Here is an 11,039-nt window from a genome sequence, read left to right on the forward strand (position 1 = left end):
GCTTCTGGTATGAAGACACAATCACTTTCCGAGACTATATAAAAAGAAAACAAAAAAGCAGGGCATCGGTGTGTTAGTACCATGCATGACTGTATTGTGCATAGCTCTTCATATTGACCTATAATATACAGAGCACAGCATATCCTAATGCTAGTACACTGTGCCTACAGGGCTCAGTTACAATAAACTGTCTAGTTGATAGAGCTGTGTTCCAAAACACATCCTTGAGACCATTCTGGCAACACCTTCTATTGACCATGATGCTGTTCAAAGTTTTCATTATCTAACCTTTGGATCCACCAGCAATTACACAGCAATGGTTCCTGATTCATTGGTTCTTTACTCACAGTTACTTAATTTACTCCTCCAAACATGTGGCACTAATAATGTATTCTATAAATTGGAAACAATGGGATTTGTTTTTGACATTCTCATTATTCATTTTATGTAACATAAAAAGACTAAAAAAAAAAATCACTTTTGCACAAGTTGCTGCCTTTTCTGTCCAGCAGCAGGAGTTACTGTTAAGTGAACATTCAGAGTCCCAGATATTGACAAATATAGACTTTGTACTTTTTGGTCATTGGCTGCTCTTAGCAAACAGGGACAGGTTTGAGCAGCTGTAGTCTGACTTGCCAGGTTCAAGAAGTCTGTCCAATCTTGGAAGAAGAAACACAAACAAGAATGAGGCCTCCCATCATAATGAATGGTATCATGACACTCACATCTACATTGTGAAGAGCCAGCATTTTTATCTTCTAATGCCGCGTACACACGACCAGACTTTTCAACATCAAAAGTCAGACGGAACAATTCCGGCAGACCATTCGATCATGTGTGGGCTGCAGCGGACTTTTGATTTGCAAAAGTCTGACAGACTTTAGAAATGGAACATGTTTCAAATTTTTCTGCCAGAACTCCGCCGGACCCAGTTCCTACGGAGAAATCCGCTCGTGTGTATGCTAGTCCGACGGACAAAAACCGACGCGAGGGTAGCTATTGGCTACTGGCTATGAACTTCCTTATTCTAGTCCAGTCATACGTCATCACGTTCAAATCCGTCGGACTTTGGTATGATTGTGTGTGGCCAAATCCGTTCATTCGGAAAGTCCGTCAGAACTCTGTCAAAAGTCTGTCAGACCTTGTCCCTCAAAGTCCGGTCGTGTGTACGTGGCATAAGAAAATAGGTTTAAGAGTTCAATGTTTGCTTTTTTTAAAAGAGGTTGTTACCCTTAAAAAAAATGCCCCTGTTCCTTTAAAGCATTACCAGTAGCTTAGTGCTGTTGCATTGTGATTTGTCCCTCTTTTTTATCTAAAATACCTGGTTTATCCTGCCAGTTTCTGTGTCACTCTCTGTGTGCTGACCACAGTAATCATGGCTGCTGTCACGTTCATCCGCTGTGTTCTGAGCGTCTCTTCCTCTCCCCTCTCCCTCCTTGCCTGTCAGCTCCATTCTGTGACTGCAGAGCCGATTTCCTTCCCTCTCCTCCTGCCTCTGTTCAAATGCATTACATAACACAATGACTTGTATCTTCTCTGTTTTATCAAGATATTCACTGCAGTATGTCAATTTTTTTTTTTTAAATGATAATCCTAAATACCTTTTTGCACAACTCCTCTGTTTTGTCACATGATCTGCCTCTGCTGGCTGGCATCACTGGTGAATCTCAGCCCCTCCCATTGCTGTTTTTTAGATTGAGGAAGCAGAGCAGAGGGAGATCATGTGACTGCACAGTGGAGCTCTGATAAAAAGGTTTTTATTATTATAGTTTAAAAGAAACATGCACTGCACTTTATATCTTGTAAAAACAGAGATAATGCAAGTAATTGTGTTATGGATTTCCAAGTTCGATAGTTTGAGGTTGCTAGAAGACAAGCATAAGGGTGACTAGGTCCTAGTGTTCACTGGCTGTTCCTTGGTAGCATTGTTGTAACTTTGAGATTTCATTGCAACAGCAGTTCTATCTGACAGTGATGTTTCTTACTTGGGTGTCTGGAAGCTTTGGACACGTTCTGTACTTCCGTATGTACTATAAATCAACTTTCAGTTGTTTCCCCCTCAACAATTCATACCCATATAAGTACTAAAGCAATAATCATAGGAAAAGAAAAGCCATGACATTAATTATATGATACTACATACCATTTTGTACTGTTTATGTTAGCTATTACATCCAGCTCTTTCCACAGATCTAGGTCTTTGTATAAATACAAAAATCAGATAATTTAGACTGTTATAATATTGAGTGAGACATACTGTGATAATCAGTGAGGTGTTTAATGCAGTGTTTCTGAAAGCTAATAATTGAGAAGTATCCTCTGGCATAGGTCTTCTTCAGACATGGAACATTGTACACTTGTGTATATTGTATAAGTGAAAGTCTACCTATATATTTTTTATGTTGCAAGCATAGTTAACCATAGTAACCAGTCAGAAATTATATTTCTAGAAGACAGACAATGATTAGCCACTACCAATTCTGATCTGTATATTCTTCTCTTCACTATATATTAAAGTCCTATTCCTAATGGGATACCATGAAGGGACCTTAAGTCTCCTATTGCATTTGATTGGTTATAGGTCATACTTTAAAGTAAAGTACGTAAGTATTTACTAAGTGTAAGCATTTACTTACAAAGTAAACCCCGCACAAGCCTAGGCTTTGCTTACTGATCACATGATGAAGATGTGTATAAGCAGAGGTCTCGGTAGTTTAACAAATATATGCAATATCAAGAAAGGTAGTAGCTCAAATGAAACTCCTTTTTTTCCCCCTTATACATAACTATAATAGCTAATCAAAAAGGTTAGGGGAGAAGCCTAACCTTAAAGCGGTTCTTCACCCTTCTTCACCCTAAAGGGGAAGTTCCGCTAATCTGATCCCTCCCCCCTCCGGTGCCACAATCGGCACCTTTCAGGGGGGAGGGGGGTGCAGTTACCTGGATAATCCAGGTATCTGCACCCACTTCCGGGCAGACGCCCGGACCCCCCCCCCCCCCCGTTGTGTTCTGGGAAACGCACAGTTCCCAGGACACAGCGGGGGACCAGAAGAGACACGCAGCGCCACTCGCGCATGCGCAGTAGGGAACCGGGCAGTAAACCCGCAATGCTTCATTTCCCGATTCCCTGACAGAGGATGGCGACGGGGCAGCAGCGAGACGAGCGATCGCTCGTCATCTGCCGCCGACATCGCTGGACCCTGGGACAGGTAAGTGTGATTTTATTAAAAGTCAGCAGCTGCAATATTAGTAGCTGCTGGCTTTTAATATTTTTTTTTTTTAGGTGCAGAACCACTTTAAAAACAATTTAAAATAGTCATATATTTAAAAAGCTTCAGGTGTCTTCCCAGATTATTCAAGCTGAAAAAACTATACAACTGATTAGCAAACGCAAGAATTCTAGTAAAACTCCCACTAAAAAAATTTGATTCATGGTGGATTCCCTTGTGCGATAAGAGGTTTGTATAGTGGCAGGTATTTTTTTTTCTTTATCACTGCAGTGATCTGCAGCACAACATCAGGACAGGTTAGTATTTATTATATTAATACCATGAATCCCTTTATTTAGGGTCCATTTACAACTTTGTGGTTCGTAGTGTTAAGACACTTGCATTAACGCTTTTATTTTGTCATTAACTTGTTTTATGTAAAGGCAGCTAGTTTAAATAAATAGCGTACAATACACCACAATGGCCAAAAAAACTGACCAGTACTTTGCATTGTGGTGTGTTGTAACATGTGTGCTACAACTACATTGCCTTAATGCGTTAAAGAGCTATTAAAAATTAATGGCTCCACAACTTTCTAACTCCTGCAATGTTTAACATGTGAATAAATAAAGATCTTTGCTGTGAAACATTTAATGAAAATAATAATATATATGTGTATGATTTCACAAAAGGGCAGTATAGCAAGTCCCCAAACAATATATAAAGATTGTGTAGCCCCTTTAAATAAAAATATGCAAAGACAAAAGAGTCCATAAAATGATAATAATAGAACGTATTAAAGTCCCATAAATCTCAGTAGATAGTGAATCAAGATTAAAAGATAGTAGAAACGACCATCCACTGCAGCAGATATGCTTGTTGATGCCACAGTTTTCAGGATACCAACCTCTGACTCCTTGTGAATTCAAACCTCACCGGAACAATAGTCTGTCCTTACAACAGCGAAAAAACAGCCTGTGACTCATAAGAATATCCTCCGGAAGCAGTGCAGCAATCCACATTTTATGACACCTTCTGGTAAACTTCAACTACGGACAAATAAAGCTCACCACGAGCCAGAAATGATGTCCAATAGTGCAGTAGTTTTATTAAAACATTGATGGTCGATGGAGCATAATGGCCAATTCGAAGAAGCACGTTGGGCGGAGATTCTAGTGCTGATGTCACGGCTGCTGCATGATCCCGGGCCAGCAGAATCTTTCTAAGTGAGTGTTTACCATTGTGCTTGTATACTTTGTGGTTTTACAACATTTTAATAAAACTACTGCACATCATTTCTGGCTCGTGGTAAACTTTATTGCCAAAAAATGTGGATCGCTGCACTGCTTCCAGGGGATACTCTTTTGAGTCACAAGTGATTTCACTGTTTTAATGACAGCCTATTGTTGTCCCACTGAGTGTTGAATTCACAAGGAGTCAGTGGTTGGTTTCTTGAACACTGGCATCAACAAGCATATCTTTTTTGGTGGATGGTTGTTTCTACGACTTTTTTTCTCTTGATTCACTATATACTGAGATTTATGGGACTTAGTTCTATGGGAATAAGTTCTATTATGATCTTTTTTTGTTTTTGCACATTTGTGATGGGTGGCACTACCGTGTTTCACTAATGCAGCATTAACACAACGCCCAGTAAACATGCGAATGGACTATTTTTCATGGCGGAATTGCTTTCTGGATTGTCTAATGAGTTATCTTTATTCAGTTGCCATTTTGAACACTTCCAGTTTCAGCAATTCAGCTAATATGCCATACATGGAAATTTAGATGGAGAAGAGATAATTATACTTTTCCCAATAAATTATGCTTAACACTTTGTTAGAGAATACGCAGTTTAACAAAATAGAAATGTGCATCTCTAATAAAAAAAAATGACTTGCAGTGGAGCCTCCCGCACTGCAAGGGTTAAATGCTTGTTATGCCTAGGGATTACTGTACCAAGAGGTTTACTTACCTAACACCCTGCTCCATTAGTTGCCAGTGCGCTAACTCTGCCCAAAATTCCAGTGTGTGGGCAGAGCTTCAGGTCCATTACACACAATACAGGGACATTAATCCTGTGTGGCACATTTAGGAGGCTTATTTATGACCATAGCTGGTTTCAGCCTAAAGAGCATCTGTGGAAGATCAGTCGCAGTGCTGGAGGAAGCCTGCTAGAGTGTAGGTATTTATTTCTTCTTTAACAAAACAAGATAAAAAAAAAAATATTTTCTCTTTAATTCTTCTCCCCTAAAATGAGCAATTAACTCCTGCAGTGCAGGGAGCCCCACTACAAAGGTGTATTTTTCCCATTTTCATGGGGTTGGGCTTTAATGTTTGCCTGGAGTGTAAACTATTATACAACCACAATTCCAAAAAAGTTGGGAAGCTGTGTAAAATCTACATAAAAACAGCAATGATTTGCAAATCTCATAAACCTGATTTTTTCACAATAGAAAACATATCAAATGTTTAAACTGAGAAAATACATTATTTAAAAAAAAAAAAAAAAAAGACAATTTTGAAATGGATGGTAGCAACGTATCTGAAAATAGTTGGCACAGGGCCACATTTACCACTGGGTAGCATCCCCTCTTCTTTTAACAATGCTCTGTAAATGTCTGGAAACTGAGACCAGTTGCTGGAATTTTTGGAGAGTAATGTTGTCCCATTCTTGCCTGATATAGGATTCTAACTGCTCCACAGTCCCGGGTCTTCTTTGTCATATTTTTATTTCAAAGATGTGCCAAATATTTTATAATGCAGGCTAGTTAAACACGCTGTTGTCATGAATGCAGTATGCGATGTAGTATTATCCTGCTGAAATATGCAAGGCCTTCCCTAAAAAAGCTGTCTATTCCATACACATTAATGCACCCCCCATACCATCAGAGATGCAGACTATTGAACTGAGTGTTCTTTAGTCCAGAGGACGCAGCCCTCATGGTTGTCAAAAAATGTCAAATTTTGATTTGCTTGACCGCAGAACAGTTTTTCACTTTGCAACAGACCATTTTCAATGTGCTTTGGCCCAGAGAAGATAGTGGAATTTCTGGATCATGTTCAAATATGGTTCCTTCTTTTGTATGATGGAGGTTTACCTTGCCTTTTTGGATGGCACAGCGAACTGTGTTCATGAACAGTGGTTTTTGGATGTATTCCTAGGGCCATGCACTGATTCATCACAGATTCATGCCGATTTTTAATGCAGTTCCGGGCTGAAGATCACAGTCATCAAATATTGTGTTTTGGCCTTGTCCCTTGTGCATAGAGATTTCTTCAGATTCCCAGAATCGTTTGATATTATGTGCACTGTAGATGCACATGTAGTAAACTCTTTTGCAATTTTACATTGAGGAACATTATTCAGAAATTTTTTGACTATTTTTAGATGCAGATTTTCAAAGATTGATAAATCTCTGCCCATCTTTACTGAGACACGCAGACTCTCTAAAATGCTCTTTTTATACCCAGTCATGTTACTGGCCTATTGCCAGTTAAACTAATTAGTTAGTTTGCTAGCTTTTTGTTTCCCTGTCCCAACTTTTTTTAAACGTGTTGCTGCCATCAATTTTAAAATAACCTTCTTGTTTTCTTAATATGGTACATTTTCTCATTTCTTTTCTATTGTAAATAAATAATGGGTTTATGAGACTTACAAATCATTGCATTGTGTTTTATATGTACATTTTACACAGTGTATCAACTTTTTTGGGGCTTGGGGTTGTAGTATCCATCATAACCACCTAGAGAACCAAGTAAAATAGTTCTTCAAATATGAACTTTATGAAATAAACTGTGAGAGAGTACTTTTGTGAATCTGTAACTTAAAGCTGGACTCCAGGAATTGCCTTTTTTAAACTTGCATCTAATACTTCATATCTTACATCTAGAGGGATTCATAAATTTACTATAGTCTGTGCTAAATACGGTCATCACTTGGGTGCTGCTTGAGTGACTTACCATCGTTACACGACAGGATGTCACTCAAATTCTCTGCTGGTCAGAGAACATCTTGTATTTTCAAAGTATATAAACTACTAGCATTACTGACAATGTGCAGGCAATTTGTGCTGCTCTCAAGTACCTGTGCTTGTCTTCACATTGGTGCCTGGGGAGGATCTTAGTCCAGGGAAGAAGTGGAACAGAGGTAGCAGGTGCAAGAGGGTTTCCTTCCACAGTCACCCATATTAACTGATCAGTGGCTCCTATTCTGGGAGTTTTGCTTATGTTCCTCACTATGGTTCTGTAATGATCTGAAACCTTTTCCTGTACAGTGGTGAAGCCATAGCAGGAAAAATGAGATTATAGAATGTTGTGTGCATACTCAGATGAGAGGGCCTAGGAATAGAAATGACTGGTCTCTTCTGGTAGACCTAGTATGATGCAGCAAAAGACAAAGGTAGAAAAATACTAGTGCCACAAATATTAAAAACAGTAGGGCCAGTTACAGAGCTAGTGCACAAGAGACATCTTTAAAGGTCATCTTGCATTAATTATCCCCCCCAAAGGGGTTTTACAGGTATTTGTTAGATTTTTTTACAGGTCACCTATGTTCTAAGATAGGCTACATTATCTTGTCTTTAGCCCTAATATCACCTGACAATCATGTTTCCTAGAGAACATGCTATTCTCCTGTAAAACTCAATTCACTCTGTGTCTCTGTCTGGGAAGTTTGTATGAGAAGTGACGTGATAATAATGTCACCATGCACCCTATCTGTTGCATGACTTTAGGGGCATGTATAAAATGTTTAGCATATCTTGTTAATTCTTGGATGAACAGTGTCTGACAGTCAATCAGCCGCAATCACTGTTTGCCAGCACCCACTGTATTCTGATGAGCTATGAAAATGCAATAACCCCAGAGGGAAAATTGTTCATCTGCACTGTTTAGCATGGATGGAGGAATCTGTTAGATATTTGTGTAAGCTTGCAGGCTTACGTTCTACATTATCTTATACATATGAATTATACAGTAAATTGATTAAGTACATACAAGTTTGTAATATTGATTCATAAATCACCTAACCTGTATATTTTTGAGGGGACGTGAGAAGGGTAAACAATTTCAAGGGTCTAATTTATGAAGATGTTCCAGCTAATCTAGTTGACTGTTGGCGTCACAAGTCACTAACAGTCACAGCCACATAACCAGCTTATGTCATGTATGTCATTAAAACTGGGCTAAAAGACCACTCTACATGAAAGAACATTGTTCACATACAATAAGATTGTTATCCAAAAAGGGTAAATGTTAAGCGCAATATATACTGTACATGACAAAGTTTGCTTTGGCATATTCTGTATACATGCCCATTAATATGTCATACATGTCAATAAATGTCATACTGAACACTATTTACAGCAACTATGAATACTTTATATCTATACATTCTATTGTAATGTGCAGTATTTCTCGCATTATTATGCTAAAAGAAAGACCATTAATTTAGAATGGACTGCTAATGCATGGCAATAGAAATGGAAAACTAGACCTGTACCTTTTTATTTAATATGGTGCAGTGTGCCATGTGTTGTGGAATCCTGTAGTGAGGTTGGGTTTGGGGTGCCACTCTAAATGAATGGCATCACAACACAAAGTTCTATGGTTTACCAGGCATTATCACAACAGATAAATGTAAAGCCAACCTAATAGTTTTGTGAACTGACACTAAAGCCTACGTAGATGCTTCACATAATAGAATAAATGTTCACAGAATAAAATCTCACTTCAGGGCTGTGTTACTTATATCTATCTCTACATGAGACAAATATGGCAGTCCCTTTTAATATATACAAATATGAATAGAAATATTAAAAAAATGTTGTAGGTTAGAACAAAGTGACAGTGCCCCTATAAGTATTTTTAGGATGCACTGGGGTTGTTTTACTAAAACCGGGGAGTGCAAAATCTGGTGCAGCTCTGCATAGAAATCTTATCAGCTTCCGGGTTTTTGTCACTCAGCAGCGCCCTCGTAATTTCATTGAGAACCGTTGGCTGCAGAAGACAACAATAGCTGCAGTTCATTCACAGAACTCTATGAATGAATGACATGGGCGGAAACCCACGCTGTTTTTTAAATTGTGACAGTAGGCGCAGGGAGAAGATCCCCCACCCACTGTCCTAGAGAGGGGGGATCAGGGGACAGGATGCAGAAGCTGGAACTTGTGACATGTTCCACCCTAAATAGGAAAGGTAAACTTAGCCATGAAGTTAGAAGCTGATTGGCTACCATGCAGAGCTGCACCAGATTTTTCATTCTCCAATTTTAGTAAATCAACTCCAAAGTTTTGCAGTAGAAGTATTTGGTGTTTTCAGTGTCTGCTTACTCTTTCAACCCATAAAGCTTATCACTAACACCAGTATGTCCTTGTAAAACTGGCTATTTGATATAATGTCATTTGACCCCAGTGGGTGACCCTTGCTATTAGAGTTCCAAAATAGTCTTGATATTTAGTCTAGGTAGACACACAACCTGAATATAAATGTTCGTTCATACATTTTTTTTTAGATAATATAGGGAAAAAATTAAACGTTGTCATTTTTTTTTCTGTTTGGGAACCCACTGGGGAGATTTTTCCTCACTTCCTGTGATACTTGTACAAGAGATAGAGGGTGTATTCATCACAGGACTGAAAGGCACAGACACCGAGATTTACCAAAATTGGAGAGTACAAGATCTGGTGCAGCTGTGCATGGTAGCCAATCGGCTTCTAACTTTAGCTTGTTCAAATAAGCTGTGTCAAAAAACCTGAAAGCTGATTACAGTAGTTTCTGTGCAAGGCTGCACCAGATTATGCATTCTCCACTTTAAACATACTCTTGCTAGTAAATATAACCCTGTGCACTGCAGTTGCTTGTATAATGAGGATGATGTCTTGAGTGCCTTAGTGTTTATTTAAAATGCCAATGCTCTTTATCTGGCAAAGAGGTCTTAACTAATACATTAAGCACCACTTAATGGATCAAAAATGTTCCAAGATACCCAGAAGTTTATTAAAGGATATATGCTGCTAGCGCATACTGTACTATATAATGTATAACAAGGCTTCCCATTCTAACAACTTGATGTTTCCCAATCCAGTGACAAAAGAAGGTTGTGAAGGGAATTCAATCATTCATTTATATGTAACTATGGACATTTTAAGAAATATATATTGTTAGTAGATGGAAACATTTTTTAAGGAAAAAAATATGTTTTAGCCTCTTTGCTATTTTAACCGAATAAAACACATGCCTAGTCATCTTTAACAAAATTTATTTTGTGTCTTGTTTGTTCTTTACTGTGTAAAAGTTCCTACAGATATAAGAAGTTGTAGCCTGATATGAGTGACTTTGAGCTTCATCATGTAAATCTAAGAATGCCTAAAGGGTCATACACACGATGAGAATATCAGACGAATGATCGTCTTTTTTTTTTTGAATGCTAGTCTCCATATCAAAAAGGAAGAAGAGGTTACTCGATTTACAAAAATTCTCGTATGACAGAATACAACATCAGATGTAATGTATTGTATTTTCGGATGTTTTGGAAATTGTACTGCTTAACCATTTGACCTCTGGAAGATTTACCCTCCTTCATGATCAGGCCATTTTTTGCTATACGGCAATGTGTTACTTTAACTGACAACTGCGTGGTCATGCAATGCTGTATATAAATCAAATTTATGTATTTTTCTTCCCACAAATAGAGCTTTCTTTTGGTGCTATTTGATGTAGTATAAGCAAAAAAAGACTTGAAATTTTGTAAAAAAATGTAAAACATTTTTTACTTTCTGCTATAAAACATATCCAATGAAAAATGTAAAGAATCTAATTTCTTCATAA

At 38.1% G+C, this 11,039-nt stretch overlaps 1 long non-coding RNA gene across 1 annotated transcript in view; it reads left to right on the top strand.

The window, feature by feature from the left end:
- LOC143982082 (uncharacterized) overlaps window positions 1-10,468 on the top strand; it is a 195,413-nt gene extending 184,945 nt beyond the window's left edge. Inside the window, exon 2 of the long non-coding RNA XR_013274404.1 lies at window positions 5,395-10,468. This is a non-coding gene — a long non-coding RNA (uncharacterized LOC143982082). The remainder of the gene's footprint in view (window positions 1-5,394) is intronic.
- The last annotated feature ends 571 nt before the right edge of the window (window positions 10,469-11,039 follow it).

This window comes from Lithobates pipiens, unplaced genomic scaffold (assembly GCF_037356315.1).
Source record: "Lithobates pipiens isolate NorthernLeopardFrog02 unplaced genomic scaffold, aLitPip1_a1.2 Scaffold_16, whole genome shotgun sequence".
In the NCBI taxonomy this organism is placed as follows: domain Eukaryota; kingdom Metazoa; phylum Chordata; class Amphibia; order Anura; family Ranidae; genus Lithobates; species Lithobates pipiens.